Source organism: Symphalangus syndactylus, chromosome 10, assembly GCF_028878055.3.
Source record: "Symphalangus syndactylus isolate Jambi chromosome 10, NHGRI_mSymSyn1-v2.1_pri, whole genome shotgun sequence".
NCBI lineage: Eukaryota > Metazoa > Chordata > Mammalia > Primates > Hylobatidae > Symphalangus > Symphalangus syndactylus.
The window spans coordinates 91,968,469-91,987,472 of record NC_072432.2 but is presented as its reverse complement, the minus strand read 5'-3'; positions in this window follow the sequence as shown (position 1 = coordinate 91,987,472).

The window sequence follows — 19,004 nt, the reverse complement described above, 5'->3', positions numbered from 1 at the left end:
AACTTTCTGATACCCTCCGTTTCCCCTTCTAGATGTGGGGGCCGTAGCCACAATTCCTCCCCCAGCCTGTGCTTATCCTCACACACTTCCCACAAAGCCAACCAGAAAGTGCTCCTTCCCCAAGGCCTCAGTGAGATCTCAGTGGACACCCATTGTATTGGGTTAGTTTGGATCTTGCACTTCAGTTTCTGGATCTGGAATCAAATGCCAATTCTCAGGGTTTGGGACTTGCAGATTAGTAGGGGAGATTAGGTCCCCAACTCCAAATAAAGGGTTTCATGGGACCAGACATAAGAGATATAAGAAGTACAGGAAGGAAAGAAGAAAGGAAGGAAGAAAAGGAAAAAAAAGAGGGAGGGAGAAAGGAAGGAAAGAAGAAAGGAAGGAAGAAAAGGAAAAAAAAAGGAAGGAAGGAGGGAAGGAGAGAGGGAAGGAAGGACTGGAAGAAAAAGAAGGAAGGAAAGATAATTTAGGATTTATTGAGCATGTTCTACATATCGCACGCTGTTCAAAGCCCTTTCACTTAAATCTCATTATTATCCCCATTGTTTCCATGAGTAAAGTAAAACTCAGAAAGACAAAATGATCTGCCCAAGGCCACAGAGCCAGTAAGTTACTTAATCCCAAGTATGTCTGATTCAGAGCCTGTGCAATTTCCTAGCAGGTCAAAACAATGAAGAACCCATTGCCAGGGTCTCCTGTTCCAGTGTAGCCTGCTTCCTTGAGGTCCCTATACATCTCATTCCAGATGCCAAGTTTCTGACCCCAGCCATGTGGTCTCATCCCTGTTTCCCACCTTTCTCTGTTGCATTGCACAGGCAGAATCAGAGGAACTGTATAAGTATTCTGGGTAGGGTTGGGGGTGTGGCTTTGGGGTACAGGCAGGCAGACCCCTATCTAGGATTTCAGGATCTGAGAGAAGAGGTGTCAAATCCTTCTGGGCCAGAATTGGATGGCTAGATCAAGAAGAGGCTGCAGTGTGGCTATAAGTACCAGGGCCTCAGGTTGGGAGGATAGATGACTGCGGAGACTGGGGCAGGTGGAGAGAACGAAGCTGGTCCCTTCCCCTTACCCCCATCTCCCTACAGAGTCAACAAAGGTGATGTGGTTTCCCCTGTGGTCTGTTGCCCTAGACACCTGCAGTTCTGAATATACATGTATGTGTCTATGTGCCAACTATGTGGCGGGGGACACAAGGAGAAAGCACTGGGACAGGATGGGGAGGGGCAGGAAGCCAGTCTCCTCAAGCCCAAGACAAAGAAGGTACCACGAATGAAAAGACGGCAACGGTCACCCCCTTGACTATGCCAGGTCCCCAGCCAGGAGCATCAGGAGAGAGCTAGAAGGGAGACATTGTGGGGATCAGGAGCCTAGGCTGGGAGTCAGGGAACTTGAGTTTTAGGCCCAGCTCTGCCATTAACTTCCTGGGTCACACCTTTCTAAGTCTCAGTTTCCTGCTTTGTAAATAGCAATATCTTGGCTACTTACCTCACAGGGCTGGCCTGAAATCAGATGAATAATACAGGAAAAGATTTGTACCACTGTGAGTTTTAGAATTATTTTCCTGATGGCATAACAAATATTACAATTGCTTACTTTAGCTCCTGCATACACAACACAACCAGAGTGTGGAGATAAGAACATTAAAAACAAAAACAAAAACAAAGCACCTGCCCTTCTATTGGTCACAGAGTGTTGAGGAAACAAAACAAACACATAAAATACTTGAAAGCCTCTTGCAAGGCCAACTATTTAAAAAATCTCACTGTGTGATCTTGGCCAAGTCGCAACCACCCTGGGCCTCAGTTTTCTCATCTATCAAATGAGGGGGCTGCTTTAGATCGTCTCTACTTATTTTTCTGAGTCTAAAGCAGTTTTCTGATTCTATTATTCCAAGCGCAAATGAGTGCGTCGCAGAGAGGGAAGACCGGAGCACATCAGGGCAGAACACGGCCTCAATGAAGCTGGCAAGTGTCGGTCAGACTGGGTTTTGGAAGAGCCCAGAGATGTGAATCAGAGTGGGGAGAGAAGAGGGGGTGACATTCCAGGTAGGGAGAATGGCATGTGCAAGGGCGAGGCAAGGAAGCAGAGGGTGGCAAACAGATTAGCCAGGCTCAGGAATGAGGTTGGCAGGATTGGAGGGGCCTGGGGAGGAAGTTGGGAAAGGAAGAGTAGAAGGGGGCAGTCCCCAGGGCTGACTGGCTAAGATGTGAAAGTGGGGGAGGAATATGGGTGGGGAGAGACGCTCTCAGCCCCAGAGTTTGGTGCCAAAGCCTGTGGAGCCAAACTCCACCCAGGAGAGAGGGAAAGCAGGGTCCCCTTGCCAAGAGGCCCCACCCACCAGGGAAAGCCCTTCCCTCCCTACCCTCCTCTCCCAGCTTCACTCCCAACCCTGAGGTGTAAGCAAGGCCCCGCTTAGGCCAGAACCTTGTTCATGGCAGAAACACACAGATGGGCAGCCACCACATCCTTCTATAACAATAATGCCAGCAGCAAAATAATGATAATGATAATGATAATGATGAAATAAACTACCCATCACCTGCTCTCTGATAAAACCCCTCAGCAGCAAAGCCTCACGATGTACCCATTCCATTTACTCGAATATTTGCTCCCAAAAGCTGTAAGTGTTTTATAAGATTATCTAGTCTCTAGGATCCCCTAAACCTAACACTAGATCAGAACCACATAGGCTGGGCGCAGTGGCTCATGCCTGTAATCCCAGCACTTTGGGAGGCCAAGGCAGGTGGATCATCTGAGGTTAGGAGTTTGAGACCAGCCTGGCCAGCACGGGGAAACCCCGTCTCTACTAAAAATACAAAAATTAGCCAGGTGTGGTGGCACATGCCGGTAATCTCAGTTACCCAGGAAGCTGAGGCAGGAGAATTGCTTGAACCCAGGAGGTCAAGGTTGTAGTGCACCACTGCACTCCAGCCTGGGCGACAGAGCGAGACTCTGACTCAAAAAATAAATAAGTAAATAAAAACCACTTAAAAGAACCTGTGAAAAAAAGATTCCTGAGTCCCATCGCAGACCCCATCAGACTCTTTGAGAGGGTTGGATACTACCCAGGAACCTGCAGCACCACAGGTAATTCTAAGGTGTGGTTAAGTTTGGGACTCCCTGGTCTAATCCAAACCATTCCTTTTACAGATGAGGAAATGGAGGACATGAGGAGGCTGTAAATTGCCAGAGATGACATGGTTAAGCAGGGCCGGGGCAGGCAGAGAACTCGAGCCCCCGGGCTTCTAGATCAGCGCTCCTTCCACAGCCTGCGCTGCCCAGCCCAGAGATGCCTGTGCCAGCAGAGATTATGGTCAGGGAGGCAGCCACTGGGCCATACTCTAATCATGAGTGAGAAGAAATTCGTCTGAGTTGCAAAATGCCTTTCTGCAGCCAGCTCACCATTACTTGCTCCACTGGGCCCCTGCAGGGATGCTGTGGTCCTCCCACTGGCAGGCTTCAGCTTCCACCTCGCCATATGCCCCAGCACAACCCTCCAGTTGCCCCAGGGGCTATACTGGCTGGTCAACAGGATCCCACTTTACTACAAATCTCAATGCTTCCTCTTTGGAGGCACATACCTCTGACTCCACAATCTCCAGGAGAGACCCCTGAGAAGGTCTTGGCCTGAGGACACTCACCTCTCTTTCCCCAGAAGTGTCTTTTAGGGTGGGTTTGGATTATGCGCCTGTGAGTCAGGAGACTAGAGGCAGGAAAGAGAGCAATGAGCTGAGGGTGGCTAAGCTGGGAGGCGAGCAAGGGTGCCCTGGCTGAGACCTTGAAAAACTCCACCCATGATGATCACCATTATACTCCTCTTCATCAACACACATTTGTTGAGCATCTACTCTGTGCCAGGCACCGTGTCAGGCTCTCAGGCACAGACGCAAAAAAAAAAAAAGCCACAGTGAGGAATTCATCACCTCCTGGGGAGCAGGATACAATCTAAGAACAGAACCTGGAGTGGACAAAACTGTTGGATGAGGGACTCAAATAACATATGCTGCAAAGGAGAGGGTGGATTCAGAGTCACCAGAGTTCCAAGCTGGGAGACACCTGATGGATCCTGGGATCAATGTGGGTTGGGGTGATGGTTCTGCCCTCACCTGCTCTCCTATGTGCTTGGGGTCTGAGAAAACCCAGAACAGTGATTCTAGAAGTCTCTGCCTCATCACATCCCTCACTTCAGCTTGGTCTAAATGGCTCAGGGTGGGAAGGCAGAGGGGGCAGAGACAATGTGCAGACATCTCCCTTGGGCAGGTCCTGAGTCCTGGGCTCCAGGGTTCCCTGCACTGAGTATATATATATATATATATATGTATATTTTTTTTTTTTTTTTTTTTTTTTAGACAGAGTTTAGCTCTTGTTACCCAAGCTGGAGTGCAATGATGCAATCTCGGCTTTCTGCAACTCCCGCCTCCCGGGTTCAAGCGATTCTGCTGCCTAAGCCTCCTGAGTAGCTGGGATTACAGGCATGCACCACCACGCCTGGCTAATTTTTTGTATTTTTAGTAGAGACAGGGTTTCACCATGTTAGCCAGGCTGGTCTCGAAGTCCTGACCTCAGGTGATCCACCTGCCTCGGCCTCCCAAAGTGCTAGGATTACAGGCACGAGCCACCATGCCTGGCTCCCTGCACTGAACATTTAAGAGATCATTTAGGCCTGCGTAGTGGCTCACACCTGTAAACCCAGCACTTTGGGAGGCTGAAGCGGGAGGGTTACCTGAGGTCAGGAGTTCAAGACCAGCCCGGCCAACATGGCAAAACCCCGTCTCTACTAAAAACACAAAAATTAGCCAGGCGTGGTGGCAGGCGCCTGTAATCTCAGCTACTGAGGAGGCTGAGGCAGGAGAATTGCTTGAATCCAGGAGGCAGAGTTTGCAGTGAGCTGAGATCGTGCCACTGCATTCCGGCCCGGGTGACAGAGCGAGACTCCACCTCAAAAAGAAAAAAAAAAAAAAAAAAGACATCATTTAAAAGTACCCAGAGGAATGGACAGAGTGAGGAGGTGTTGTACTGTGGTTAAGAGCAAGGATTTGGTGTCGAGCTGCTTGGGCTAGAGCTTGTTGCTTCCCCACTGCTTGACCTTACGTATATTATTTAACCTTGAGGAGTCTTGGTTTCCCATCTGCAGATTAGGGTATGAAGTGCCTGCTATATTAGGGTTGTTGTGAGGACTGATGAGATGGGGACATGAAGTACTTAACTACAGTGCCTGACACACACTGGGCTGTCAGGGACAGAGCTCCGATGCTCACATCAGTAATGGAAGAGAGACAGTGTCCTGTCTCTTCTGTCTCCCTAAGCCTGTTTTCCTCTATAATTTGAGGTCTCAAAGTGAGCACTGAGCTGATTTATGCAAATGAATCCAGTAGGGCCTATCGCCCAAGCTGACCTTTCTAGGGTATACAGGGTAGCTTGGCCAGGCTACAGAAAGGAGAAAATAGGTACAACCTTCCTGATCCTCCTGAGATCCTCAGGTGTTGTCTTGAAGTTGAGGGGAGCCAGGTCCAGGCTGCAGGGAATGCCACAGGGACTGCAGAGAGGGCCTGGCCTCCCCTCCCAAAACACTGCACATCTGGAGTGATCTACCCATCTGGCTGCATCCCTGGGGCAATGGCCACAGCTGCTATTTGAGGGAGGAGACATCCAGCTCCTTAGCCAGGGCCTGGGGGTGGGGGGGTGGTGGTGGGGGCTATAAATAACTAAGAGGACCAGGGGGGCAGGGTTGACCTTTGCGGGGGGGCGGGGGGGGCAGGAGCTGGTGACTTCCCCCTCTTTGCTTGAGTCCAGAGCCAGAGTTTTAGCAAAACAGGAAGAGGCAGCAGCAGCTTCTGGGAAAGTGGGAGTGGCTCCCCTTCCTCCACTTGCCTGGGGCCTTCGGATCCCAGCCAGGACCTGGGAGAGGTGGCGTCATCTAGGCAAGGAGAGGGAGGGGCAGACCCACGCAGACCGGGCCCCAGCTTCGGTGCCCTCAAATGGCGCAGCCAGGGCACAGGGAAAGGAGAATGAGACAGAGAAGGGCAGCCCAGTGGAGTATATCTGCCACCACTGGTCCCCTCCTGTTCCCTTCTATAGGCATTAGAAGTGGAGCTCAAAATGTGCCTGTGACCCAGGTAGTGTACATGGAGGTTCAAGGTCAAGTTGAGCACACCTCCATCTCTCATCCCCTCCTGGCCTACGGTGAGCTAAGCCTAAGCCAGAGTGCGTGGGAGGGAGGGCTCTAGACAGGAGGAAGGACACCTCTGGGCTTCTGGAAAGAGATCCAGGACCTGGCCCAGGTGGAATGATAGAAAAATCTTCCAATGAGCTATCAAAGTGAGGCAGTCCAAAGGTCTGGGTGGTCCTCGGTGAGTGTTTTTCCAGAATAATGGGGTATCTACAGGGACAAGCTCAGGAGAGCTAAGCTTCAATCCAGAGACCCTCATGAAGTCAAAGACTGAAGGAATTATCCAGGAAATGTTGCCTGGCTTTGCTTTGCCTGAGGGAGGCTGGCCACTGAGAATCTGTCCTTCAGTGTCTGTCTGGTTGGAGCTCTGGCTGGCCCACACCTCTAGTAGGGTCTGTACCTGTATCTGTCATGGACTGCCCTTATCTCCTGAGCCTGCAGCCCCACATTTCACCAGCTGGCAGGGTCTAGATCAGCGCTGTCCAATAGAAACAGAATGTGAGCCACATATGTAACTTATTTTCTATTAGCCACGTCAAAAAAAGGAAAAATAAACAGGTGAAATTCATTTTAGTAGTATATTTATGTAACCTAATATAGTAAATCTAAAACATTATTTTGGTATGCAATCAAAATAAAAAATTACTAATGAAATCTTTTACATTTTTTTCCATACTAAGTGTTTGAAAGCCAGTGTATATTTTATACTAACAGCACATTTCAATTCTGACTGGCCACATTTCAAGTGCTTAGTAGCCACATGTGGCCACCGGCTACTATATGGACAGCACAAGTTTAGACTTATAGCTTCGCCTCTTCTTCATCCCTTCCAGTCTCTTGCTGGGGAAGAGGCTCAACAGGTGAAGGAAAAAGCTGGTGAGGCCAGTGTTAAGGGTTAATTTGTTCTAGGAGGGTGACCACTCCCTTTGGCTTTCAAGCATCTATCTCTAGACCTGGATCTGTTCTAGTGTCCAGGCAGGCAAGGAAATTGAGGCACAGGGCAGCATCTTCCCTGACAACTGGCCCTCTCCTGCCCTTCCCAGTGCCCTTTCTCTGAGCAGAAGGTTGATAGAATCCGATTACCTCTTCAGGCGCATTAGCCTCCACCTTCCTCTTTCCTCTTCCAAAAGCGACTCCAAACCCAAAGGTATTTGAGTAGCTGAGTTAGGGAATATGGGAGGAGAAGCAAATTTGGAGGAAAATGCAGAATGGAGCTTTGCACAGGTGGAGTTTGAGGTGCTGTTGGGATGAGCAAGGGTGGGTGTTGAGTGGACAGTTGGTATCTGGAGCTCAGGGAAGAATTTGGAGGTCATCAGTGAGAGATGAAATTGTAGGAATGAATGACACCACAAGAGCAGGGGAGAAGAGAGGAGAGAATGGGAGGGCAGGGAAGATGGCTAAATACAAAAACCTGAGAAAACAAAGACTTCAGATGGACGAGGAGTGGAAGCTGGAGGAGGCCGGGAGCAGTCACAGATTTCAATGAAGCAAGAGGAAGTGCATCGGAATCCCAAGTGGGAGAGAATGTCAAGGAGAGACTCGCACACGGTTGCAGTTGACAATGCTTTAAAATCATTTTTGTTGTTGTTGTTTGTTTTTGTTTGAGATGAAGTCTTGCTCTGTCGCCTAGGCTGGAGTGCAATGGCGTGATCTGGGCTCACTGCAACCTCCAACTCCCGGGTTCAAGTGATTCTCCTGCCTCGGCCTCCCGAGTAGCTGGGACTACAGGCGCCCACCACCAAGCCCGGCTAATTTTTATATTTTTAGTAGAGACAGGGTTTCACCATGTTGGCCAGGCAGGTCTGACCTCAGGCAATCTGCCTGCCTCGGCCTCCCAAAGTGCTGGGATTACAGGTGTGAGCCACCGCGCCCGGCCCTAAAATCATTCTTATAAAGAGAGCTCACACAAACTGTTAAGAAGCAGTAGAACAGTGGAGACTAAAGTTCAAAGCCCAGAAACAGACTCTTCTGGGACAGAGGAAACACAACTCACAAGCAGAGGTAGGGGTATGTTCAACCTGATCGTCCTCAAAGTAATGCCAATTAAAATGAGACAAAGGTTGGTGCCTTTCTGAAACATTAGCAAGATCTCGGTGAAGTGTGTGTGCTGTCGGTAATGGCGTAACCTCTTTTGAAATCAGTTTGGCAATATATAGTAAGAGCTATAACGTGCTTTTACCCTTTGGCTCAATAACCCCACCCAGTGTATCCTAAACTAGATTTCTATAGCCAAAATTGGGGGAGGAGGAGCAGAGTATGTGCCTAAGGGTGTCCTCCATCACACTGCCTATAATATAAAAAATTAGAGACAATTTGAACTCCTATGATTGGAAAATTGTGGAGGTAAATTATGATATTATATTTCCACTTAATAGAACACTATGAAGCCGTTAAGAAGATGTTTATATGCAACACAGCATCACAAGAGAATATAGATTTGTGCAGACCCTGTGAGTGCAACTGTATTAAAAAACATATAGGCATGGAGGAGAAGGTGAAGAGGAAATATGTGTCATAGGTAATGGTTATGTAGAGTGGAATGGGTATATATGGTTTTGGTCTCATTTAATGAGTCTTAACATTGCGGAGAGTGGGAATGAGGGTTGACCAGAAGCTGAGATTTGGGTCTCAGCTATAGGGAGGGCCCTGACAACCTTCCAGAGGCCACAAATGCGTTTATCTGGCAACTTAATGGACTGAGCTCCGACCGCAAGGCAGGTGCGGTCACTGTGGGTATCAGCTCAGCATTCTCCTGATAGGAAAAAGCCCACCGTGAGGGGTGATGGCCAGGTGCTCACTGCAGATTCCCTCCCATGCACGGGAGGCTCCTGGAGCTCCGTAGTCTCCTCTACTACTGCCGAGCAGCAGGCCATGGCAGGCGCCTGTGGGGACAGCCCCCAGAGGACAGGGCTGACTACAGGAGGAACAGAGCGTCTGCAGTAGTGGCCACAGTGAGGTGAGGAGCTCAGCGGGTATGAGGGCCTCTCTGCTCTGGGATGGGGGTTGGTGGGCTGTGGTCAGCCACCTGCTGTTTCACATCACCCCCTGAAGGTGACATGAGATGCAGGGGCCATCGCCTTCACGGCACCCCCAGGAAATCTACCCGGGCCCCCACCTACAGGCGCCATTAGGCCTCATGCTCCTCCCCCCTCCACTCTCTTCCCACAACAACACACTGGGGCCTTGAAATAACACATCTTTCTTTACGCCATCATTTCCACAGAATTTGCCTATGATTCATTTGTTGTCAAGCGGTATTAAAACCTCCAGCTCCCAGGCACCCTGGTCTTTGTTCCCCTCCCTCCTAGGTCCCACCACTCCCCTTCCCACGGTGTCCTGCCCAGCTCTTACCCAGTCTCCCTGAGCCCCAGCATCCCAAACTCAGCGCTGCCACCCCCACAACCACCCCACCCCTCTCCTCCCCACTTGGCCCCTTGAGGAACAGCGGGAAGGGGCTGGGGTAGGTCCACATGGCACCCACCCTCCTCTCCAGCCCAGCTCCACCAGAGGAAGGCCCTGCTGGGGGCCTCTAGCCTTAGGACTTGGAGATGAAGCCCTGGAAAGGGAAGAAAACTCTTTGCCTAAAAACAGCAGGCGGTGGAACCTTCAGCCACAGAAGCTGCCCCTTTCTGTGACTCCCCAACCCCCTCACTTGGGCAGGCTGGATTTTCCTCATACCTCGAGGCCCGGTCCCTGGGTCCCTCCCCGTCACTGTTTCTGACTAGGCACAGGGGTATAGAGTTTCCACTGTGTGTGTGTGTGTGTGTGTGTGTGTGTGTGTGTGTGCACATGTGTTGGGGAGTAGGAAGAGCTGTCTTCTCACACCCTCATTACCCAGTAAGGCTTTGGGGTTCCCCTCCCGGTCCCTCCCCAGGGCTGTGTAGGTGTGTCAGGGAGCTAGAAGGTGAGGGTGGCAGGAGAGGAAGAGGGCGAGGGGTGAGGGAGCTGGGGGGCTGCTGGGAGCCAGGCTGGGGTGATGGGAGCTGCTGTGGTCGGGTTATCTGATGTGAGGAGCCAGGTGTGCAGCTTCGAGGCTCTGGGGGTGGGGGAAGAGCAGCCTGAGAGAGAAGTAGAAACGGCAGAAGCAGCCTGGAGCCAGCGAGGTAGACAGGAAAGACAGAGATGGGAGAAAAGAGCCTTAGTGAACCCAGGAAGGCCTCTCCCCAGAGGAGGAGCACTGTTCTCCTCAAGCTTTGGAGGCAACACCAGAGCAGGCAGGCAGGTGGGCAGGGGGGTGTCCCCAGCCTCTGCCGTGGCCCAACTTCCCCAGCTCGCCAGCTCCCAGGGAGCCAGGCAGCCTCCCCTCAACACTGCAGGGCTGATGGGCTCGAAGGTCCGGCCTTATCCCTGAATCAGAGCAGTTGGAGACAGTTGAGGCTCTATAATCTCGGTTGGGGGTTAACGGGTGGAGGAGGCTTTGCAGGAGGAGATAATGGGGCGGACCTCAGGTCTTCTGCACTACCCACCAGCACAACACCGTGGAGCTGGGGGAGTAAGCAGAGTTGTTGGCACCATGGGCCGGGCCGGGGGTGTGTCTGCCATCCTAGGAGCTGGGTTGAGGGCCAGCTTGGCCTTTCACAAGAGGGGTCCACCTGTGAATCCCCGCTTCTACCCCGTCTATCCCTGACTTGGAATGCGTTGGAGGAGCAGCTTGTAAGGAAGACGCTATCAGGTTAGAGGTTATCTCTTTAGAGGAGAGGGTCCCCAGAGGATGGTGAAAATTACAGTAATAAAGGCTAACATTTATCGAGCACCGGACTCCATGCCAAGCACAATTCTAAATACTACATAGTAGCTCATGTGGTCCTCATAACACCTAGGAAGTAAGTACCATTACTCTCTTTGCTTTACAGAAGAGAGACAAATAGCCAGCAGTCCCACAGCGACTCAGGGGAGTGCCAGGGTCCAATCCTGCTCCTGCCAGATGCCACTTCTGCTGCTCTTCATTGCTGCCCTAGACAAGGCCAGGCCCTGCGGCGTGCTGCAAGCCTTCCTTCTGTTATCTTTACCAGCTCTACACTGTCATTCACAGATGAGACAGCTGAGGATCAGAGAGCTCACACATTTCCCCCAAGGTTACACAGTCAGTAAGAGACACTATCAGGATTCCAATGACCTACTCTTAAAGTTCATCTCTTATTCACTCATTGCCTCCCTCAAGGCTGAGGAGTCCCGGGGTGGCGGGGAGACCAGCAGAGCTACTGAGCTCAATCTGCCTCCTTGGCCCTCCCAGCCCAGAGCTCTGCCAGCAGCAGTAGGAGGAGTGTGGTAAGTATTTGCTGATGAATGAACAACCGAAGGACAAAATAATGAACTGTCATCTTCCAAGGCAAAGGATTGCAGAAGCCACTGATATCCTGCCCACGCCCTCCCCATCCACTCCTCTACCACCTCCAGTCCTTCCTGTGAACACAGCAGAGGCAGGAGCCTCTTGGGGTGGGGTCCCTATCAGGGAGGAAGTGCAGCTGGCTTCTCCCCCACCCCCTTTATCACTTCTCCCCCATCCCTACTTTATCACCCAGGGCCTCCACAATCCCCTCCCTGTCCCTCTCCGGGGGCTCCTGGGTAGGAGAGGGAAAGACATGTAAATCACTGGGGCTAGGGGAAGCAGAGGAAGCAGAAAGGATACCAGGAGCAATTCCCCGACACGCTTAACCTGGGACTCACAGTCCTTGCCAGACTGGGCCAGTGGCTTAGGGGACCAAGCCCTTTCTGAGAGGCTGCTTGATCTATCTGGACGGCCTAGTAGGCAAATGGGGAAACGGTAGTCTGGAGTTGACAGAGTTGGGGCATCTGCCCTAGCCCCATGCCAGCTGCCACAGATGTTCACAGGTGTCTGCAGGATTGTTTTGTTTTTGTTGTTTTTTGACATAGGCTCTCGCTCTATTGCCCAGGCTAGAGTGCAGTGGCGCCGTCATAACTCATTGCAGCCTCAATCTCCCGAGCTCAGGCGGTCCTCCCACCTTGGCGCCCCAGGTAGCTAGGACTACAGGCACATACCACCAGGCCTAGCTAATTTATATTTAAAATTTGTTTGTAGGGCCGGGCGCGGTGGCTCACGCTTATAATCCCAGCACTTTGGGAGGCCGAGGCGGGCGGATCACAAGGTCAGGAGATCGAGACCACGGTGAAACCCCGTCTCTCTAAAAATACAAAAAAATTAGCCGGGCGTGGTGGCGGGCGCCTGTAGTCCCAGCTACTTGGAGAGGCTGAGGCAGGAGAATGGCGTGAACCCGGGAGGCGGAGCTTGCAGTGAGCCGAGATTGCGCCAGTGCACTCCAGCCTGGGCGACAGAGTGACACTCCATCTCAAAAAATAAAATAAAATAAAATAAAATAAAATAAAATTTGTTTGTAGAGATGCCGCCTCTCTATGTTGCCCAGGCTGGTCTTGAACTCCTGGCCACAAGTAATCCTCCCGCCCCAGCCTCCCAAAGTGTTGGGATTACAGGCATGAGCCACCATGTCCAGCCAGGATTTGGGATTGGGTCAGGGTGGCATGGGCCCTTCCAGAGGCCCAGTAGGCTTCTGAGTGCAAGTGAAGAGTGCAATGGGGAGGCCCTACAGAGCTAAGTAAGGGCTGTCAACCAGGCTCTGTGTGACTTCTCCTTCACCACCAAGGTCTGGAGGTCTAAGGGGAGCTCTGCCCACTATCCCCAAGAGCTCACGGGAGCTTCTTCCTGCCTTCCTCCTCTCAGCAACCAGTATCTAGGAGGCCATGCCTTCCTTCCCAGAGTCCAGCTCAGACAATTTGCAGAACAACCCAGCTTGAAATTTGATACTTGATCCACCCCTCGTGCATCCCCTAGATCAAATAACCCTGGATCTGTGACCCTTGGCCCAGATCTGTCTAATTCTTAAAGAGTCTGTTCAGACTTGGAGTGAGGCTGTTGAGTCCTGAGGAGGGAGGGGCTGTGGCTACATTGACAAGTTCCCCACATTCCTGTGGTACCTGAGTCTTTCCAATGATTCCCCTCACCTGAGGCTCAATCTCTCATTACCCACCTGCTTCCCTTCCTTATCAGTGAGGTCTTGAACAATTGAACCAAAGAGCTTCTGGTTCATGTGCTAATGTTAACCTGCAAGAGGACACAGTCTTTGGCTCTGTCTCAGTCAACTCTGAATATGGTCTGCAGACCTAGGTTTTGGAAGACGCAAGAGCAGGAGGGATGGTCAGAATACTGGATGACAAAATGAGGATTCAAAACATTCGAGGAGGCCAGTATGGGATAATCAAATCAGATAAATATAAAGAGGGACAAATGCTGCATTCTGCATTTAGTCAAAAAGAAATTGGTGGCCAGGCACGGTGGCTCACACCTGTAATCCCAGCACTTTGAGAGGCCAAGGCTTGGGAGGAAGGGAGGGGGTTTGCTTCAAGTCAGGAGTTCAGGACTAACCTAGGCAACAACATAGAGAGACCTCATCTTTACAAAACACAAAAAAATTAGCTGAGTGTGCCGGTGGTTCCAGCTGCTCAGGAGGCTGAGATGAGAGGATCGCTTGAGCCCAGGAGTTTGAGGCTGCAGTGAGCTGTGGTCATGCACTGTGGCCTAGGCCACAGAGAGACCATCTCGCTCTCTCTCTGTCTCTCTCTCTCTCTGTCTCTCTCTCTCTCTGTCTTTCACACACACACACACACACACACACACACACGAATTAGCCAAGTACAGAATGAGGGGGATGTGGCAGACAATTTAGGGAGAGGAGTTAGTATGAAGTTTCTGAAGCCACATGGAATTAACTTCACAGGTTCTGACGTTGAAAGGAAGGTGTTTAAATTTGCATAAGTCTGTTTGCATTTCATTTACTAGCAGGGACATTATTAGCCTTTTTGACTCTCATTTTCTCACAAGTGTACAGTGGAGTTTTCCGGAGGCTTCTTGACACATGATATCATAACAGGTTGAATGCAGAAGCCAATATGAGAATCTGGCTGCCTTCTATTAAACCAGATATTAAAGAGATTTGCAAAACTGTGAAACAATACTGTCTTGTCATTAAATTAGTTTTACTTTGGAAACTGGTTATTTTAAAGAAAAATTGTGTCATTTATCCTAACTTTTAATAGACTCATTATTGCCACATTTAAAGAATACACTTTAAAAATGTCTGTTTTAATTTCTAATGGTACATATTGATAAATCTAACCCACATACACAAAAGTTCTTTGGGGTCCTTATTTTTAAGACAGTAAAAGGATGCCAGGACCAAAATGCTTGAGAAACTCTGGTTTAGAGGCAAGCCACAGAGGTGCACGTTCAGAGAACTGCACGTACCCAGACACAGTGGTCGGTTGAGTTTCAATGTCTGGAACAAAGACAAATGACACTGAAGAGACCATGGTGGGGTTTACACCTCATCAGAGAAGCAGGGTTCCAACAAACACGGGGATAAATGAATCGATCAAACCCCATTCTTGAAACTTGTCTCGATTCCCTTTTCCCTGGGCATAAGCCACCCCTTGCCAGAGAATACTGACGTTAATTATAGGTCAGTAAATACGCATGTAGTGAAGTCCAGGTGTTGGTGATTGTTGAAGGATTGACATTGACAAATAAAGAACATGACTGAAAGAAGTTGGGGACAGTAGTCACTAGAGTTCCATGTATTTCAGATTCATATTTTATATTCCTACCTTTCCACCTGTTTCCCACACTTTTCTCCCCAGGCAGCTTTCGGTTGGGACCAATTTGGTTTATTAAGTGGCACACCTGCCCCCTGGTGGCCAGGTGGTACTATGACACCTTCTCTCAGTTCTGGTAGACATGGAGCAGGAGTCCCTAGCACCAGAAGCTGAGATCCGGAAGAGGGGCCCCAAAAAATCAGCCTGGAGTGAGTCTAGAAGGCCCGTCAGGGATCGGAGGTCGGAATGTGGGAGCAATGTCACCTCCTTGATAAAAACGTATTTGGCCATCTCAGCAACCCAGTAGTGATGTTGGCCAACACTTATGATTGGTAACTACGTGCCAGGTACTGTTATAAATGCTTTACTCAGATTATATCACAACAACAGCAAATCTATGAGGTAGGTACTATTATTGTTACCATTTTGTGAATGAAGAAACTGAGGCTCAAAAACATTAAGTAACTTGCCCAGGGTCATACAAATAGCAAATGGCAGAGCCAGGCCTGGGAGACAGCAGTTTACTTGTTAACTGTTACTTGTAACTTGTTAACACTTTGCAGCTTTCACTTGGCATGCCTTGTACTCATCTGTCTGTAGGGCTGTCTTCTCCCACTGCACAGTGTCTTTCTTGGGGGCGGCGACTGTCTTGTTCATCGCCGTATCCCCAGCACTGAGCTCGGTGGTGTGTCTGGTTAGAAACGCTGGAAAGACTAGACAACTTGGCTGGACCTCAGAGGGAACCTGCAGCCTCGCTCACTGTCAGCACGTACTATGCTCAGAGGCCCGGGGCACAAGACCCTGGGAGGCCCTTGGCTGAGGTGTGAAAGGGTCAGATACTCCCTGTTGCCTGGGAGGAGAAGCCAGAGAGCAGATCCCTAACCCCATGTCGTTGGCATGAGGAGAGATAAGCACCACCAGGTGCCTTCAGTAGCAGAGACTCAGAGCCTTGCTGAATCTCACTCACATCATGGAGACAGAGAAATGGTGGAAGGGGGACATGATTGGGGCTTTTGGGGGGGTGGGGGCAGGCAAGTGGCTCAAAGCTGTCCCCGTAGGGCAGTAGCACCACCTAGTGGTGAAACCCAAGATGATTTAGGAAAAACAACCCGGCTAACACATACCTGAGGGGAGGCTGGGAACCCCCTCCTTTGGAGACAGCACTCTCCTTGGATAGAGCCACAGGAAAGGGCCTGGAACTCTTCCAGCGTCTCCCCAAGCCAGAGCAGCTCACTCCAGAAGTGCTCACCAGGTTGTACAGAATGTGAAGAAAACACCCCCTATGGACATGTCCTATGGGCCACAGGCTGAAAAGAGCCGCCTAGCTGAGGTCATGTCAATGAAATCACACGCTCTTCAGGGAACAGCCTGCATCCAATGACTACCTGATGCAGGAATAGAGAAGTGTCTCCCTCACTTCATCTTGGGGCAATCCAAAGGGCCATCCCAGCTTCAGAGATCCGCACACGGGTTGATTGAGACCTTCACTGAGACTGCTTTGCAGCCCAACTTCTCCCACTGCTGATCTACTTCTTTCCCTTCCACCAGGGCTCATAATCCTGAGACTGCTCCCCAACAAACTCCCTGCACTTCAACCTGCATTTCAGAGTCTACGTCCCTGGAACCCAACTTGCAACACCATCCCTTATATCATGTATGACATGCATGCAAACAGAGATTCGGAGCAGCTGTCTGGAGAAGCGAGCTCTCAGATTCCCCCTGCCAGCCACAGGCTCCACACCCTGCTGTGCTTCTGGGTCTCGAGGAGCACAGACTCCCCATCAGCCTCACGGGCTCCCTGCCCACAATGAGGACTAGTTGCCTATAGGATGTCAGCATGACGAGCCATCTCCTTGGCCACGCTGGAGGTGTCAGACAGCGTCCATCCTTCTTGTCATCTGCAGGGGCCATGGGGTAGGCAGACTGACCTGCACTGCACAGGCGGCCTGCAAGGAGCCTGGTAGAAGCTGGGGAAATTGAAGGGCTCTGGTCACTCCTGACAGGCCCTGTTTGCCTGCTCCAGGACTAAAAGAATCAATACTTCCTAGCACACCAGTGACCTATTTATACCACATGACGCTTTGAGCCTAACAACCCCACGGTCTGTGCAGTGCTTTTGCTTTATGTCTCTTTTAAGGAGCAGACTCATTCTCACTATCCCAGGTGTGGCACAGCCCATTGCAAGGGGAGGATGTTCCCTATAGAGCTTCCATATGATGTCAGGTTTGTGGCCATTCTGCCTGACAGATCAACAGAAGCACATGAGGCCAGCATCCTCATGGAGTCATTCACAGTTAGTACCAGATAAGAATGCATTGTGTAGACCAGTGCTGCCCCATAGACTATTCTGCGATGATGAAAATGTCATGCCTGTAATCTCAGCACTTTGGGAGGCCGAGGCGGGCAGATAACTTGAGGTCAGGGGTTCAAGACCAGCCTGGACAACATGGTGAAACCCTGTCTCTACTAAAAATACACAACTTAGCCAGGCATGGTGGCAGGTGCCTGTAATCCCAGCTACTCAGGAGGCTGAGGCAGGAGAATGGTTTGAACCTGGGAGGCAGAGGTTGCAGTGAGCCGAGATCGTGCCACTGCACTCCAGCCTGGGTGACAGAGCAAGACTCTGTCTCAAAAAAAAGAAGAAAAAAGAAGGAGAAAGAAAGAAAGAAAAAGAAAGAAAGAAAGAAAGGAAGAAAGGAAGGAAAGAAAATGTTGTGTATTTGCAGTCTGTTACGGTAGCCCTGAGGTTATCAAATACTGGAACTGCGGCTTGTGCGGTTGACAAGCTAGATGTTTACCTTTATTTCATTTAAATACTCACATGTAGCTAGTGGCTACTTGATTGAACAGTGTAGGCATAGAACCAAAGCTTGGAATATGAAAACTTGGAAACCCTTGATCCTAATTATGCAATCTTCCTGGGGTATATTCCTCTTGGTTTACCTGGAAAAGTTCATTATAACACAGCCTTGGAAATTTTGTGTTCTTCTAGGTCAGCTATAAAAATGCTACATAAGATCCTTCTAACAGTGTATCAGAACTCCATTCTCTACATTTCTCCAGCCAGAGACATGCCCATTTATGCAGCTGTTGATTTCCTTTCTCTAAGTCCCTTCATGTTTCACAAAATAACCCTTAAGTTCTAACCCTGATTCCTGTAAGTCCATCTCATCCCACTGAAACACATTTTAGCCTTTGGTTTGAAATATTTTCAGATGTTTTTGAAAAATCAGAGTGAATCATATCCCCAGGCCAACTTATCCTAAATCAATACATTAACTGGCATGATTTCCTTATTTTCAGATCACAAAGCTGTGTCCTTGGTTGGTTATTCTTGTTTACTGTGCCTAGCAACGCTACCCTTCATCACAAACCCCACTTCCTTGGGAAGCAGAGTGGAGTGCATTGGCATAAGTTGGGCCCCTTAGTGTGTCCGGAATTGGTGGGTTCTTGGTCTCACTGACTTCAAGAATGAAGCCGCGGACCCTCGCGGTGAGTGTTACAGCTCTTAAGGTGGCGTGTCTGGAGTTGTTCGCTCCTCCCGGTGGTCTCGCTGGCTTCAAGAGTGAAGCTCCAGACCTTCGCGGTGAGTGTTACAGCTCATAAAAGTAGTGTGGACCCAAAGAGTGAGCAGTAGCAAGATTTACTGCAAAGAGCGAAAGAACAAAGCTTCCAGTGTGGAAGGGGACCCGAGTGGGTTGCCACTGCTGGCTCGGGCAGCCTGCTTTTATTCTCTTATCTGGCCCCACCCACGTCCTGCTGATTGGTAGAGCCGAGTGGTCTGTTCTGACAGGGCGCTGATTGGTGCGTTTACCATCCCTGAGCTAGACAGAAAAGTTCTCCACGTCCCCATCAGATCAGTTAGATACAGAGTATCGACATAAAGGTTCTCCAAGGCTCCACCAGAGCAGCTAGATACAGAGTGTAGGATTGGTGCACTCACAAACCCTGAGCTAGACACAGGGTGCTGATTGGTGTGTCTGCAAACCTTGAGCTAGATACAGAGTGCTGATTGGTGTATTTACAATCCCTGAGCTAGACATAAAGGTTCTCCAAGGCCCCACCAGAGCAGCTAGATACAGTGTCGATTGGTGCATTCACAGACCCTGAGCTAGACACAGGGTGCTGATTGGTGTGTTTACAATCCCTGAGCTAGACATAAAGGTTCTCCACATCCCCACCAGACTCAGGAGCCCAGCTGGCTTCA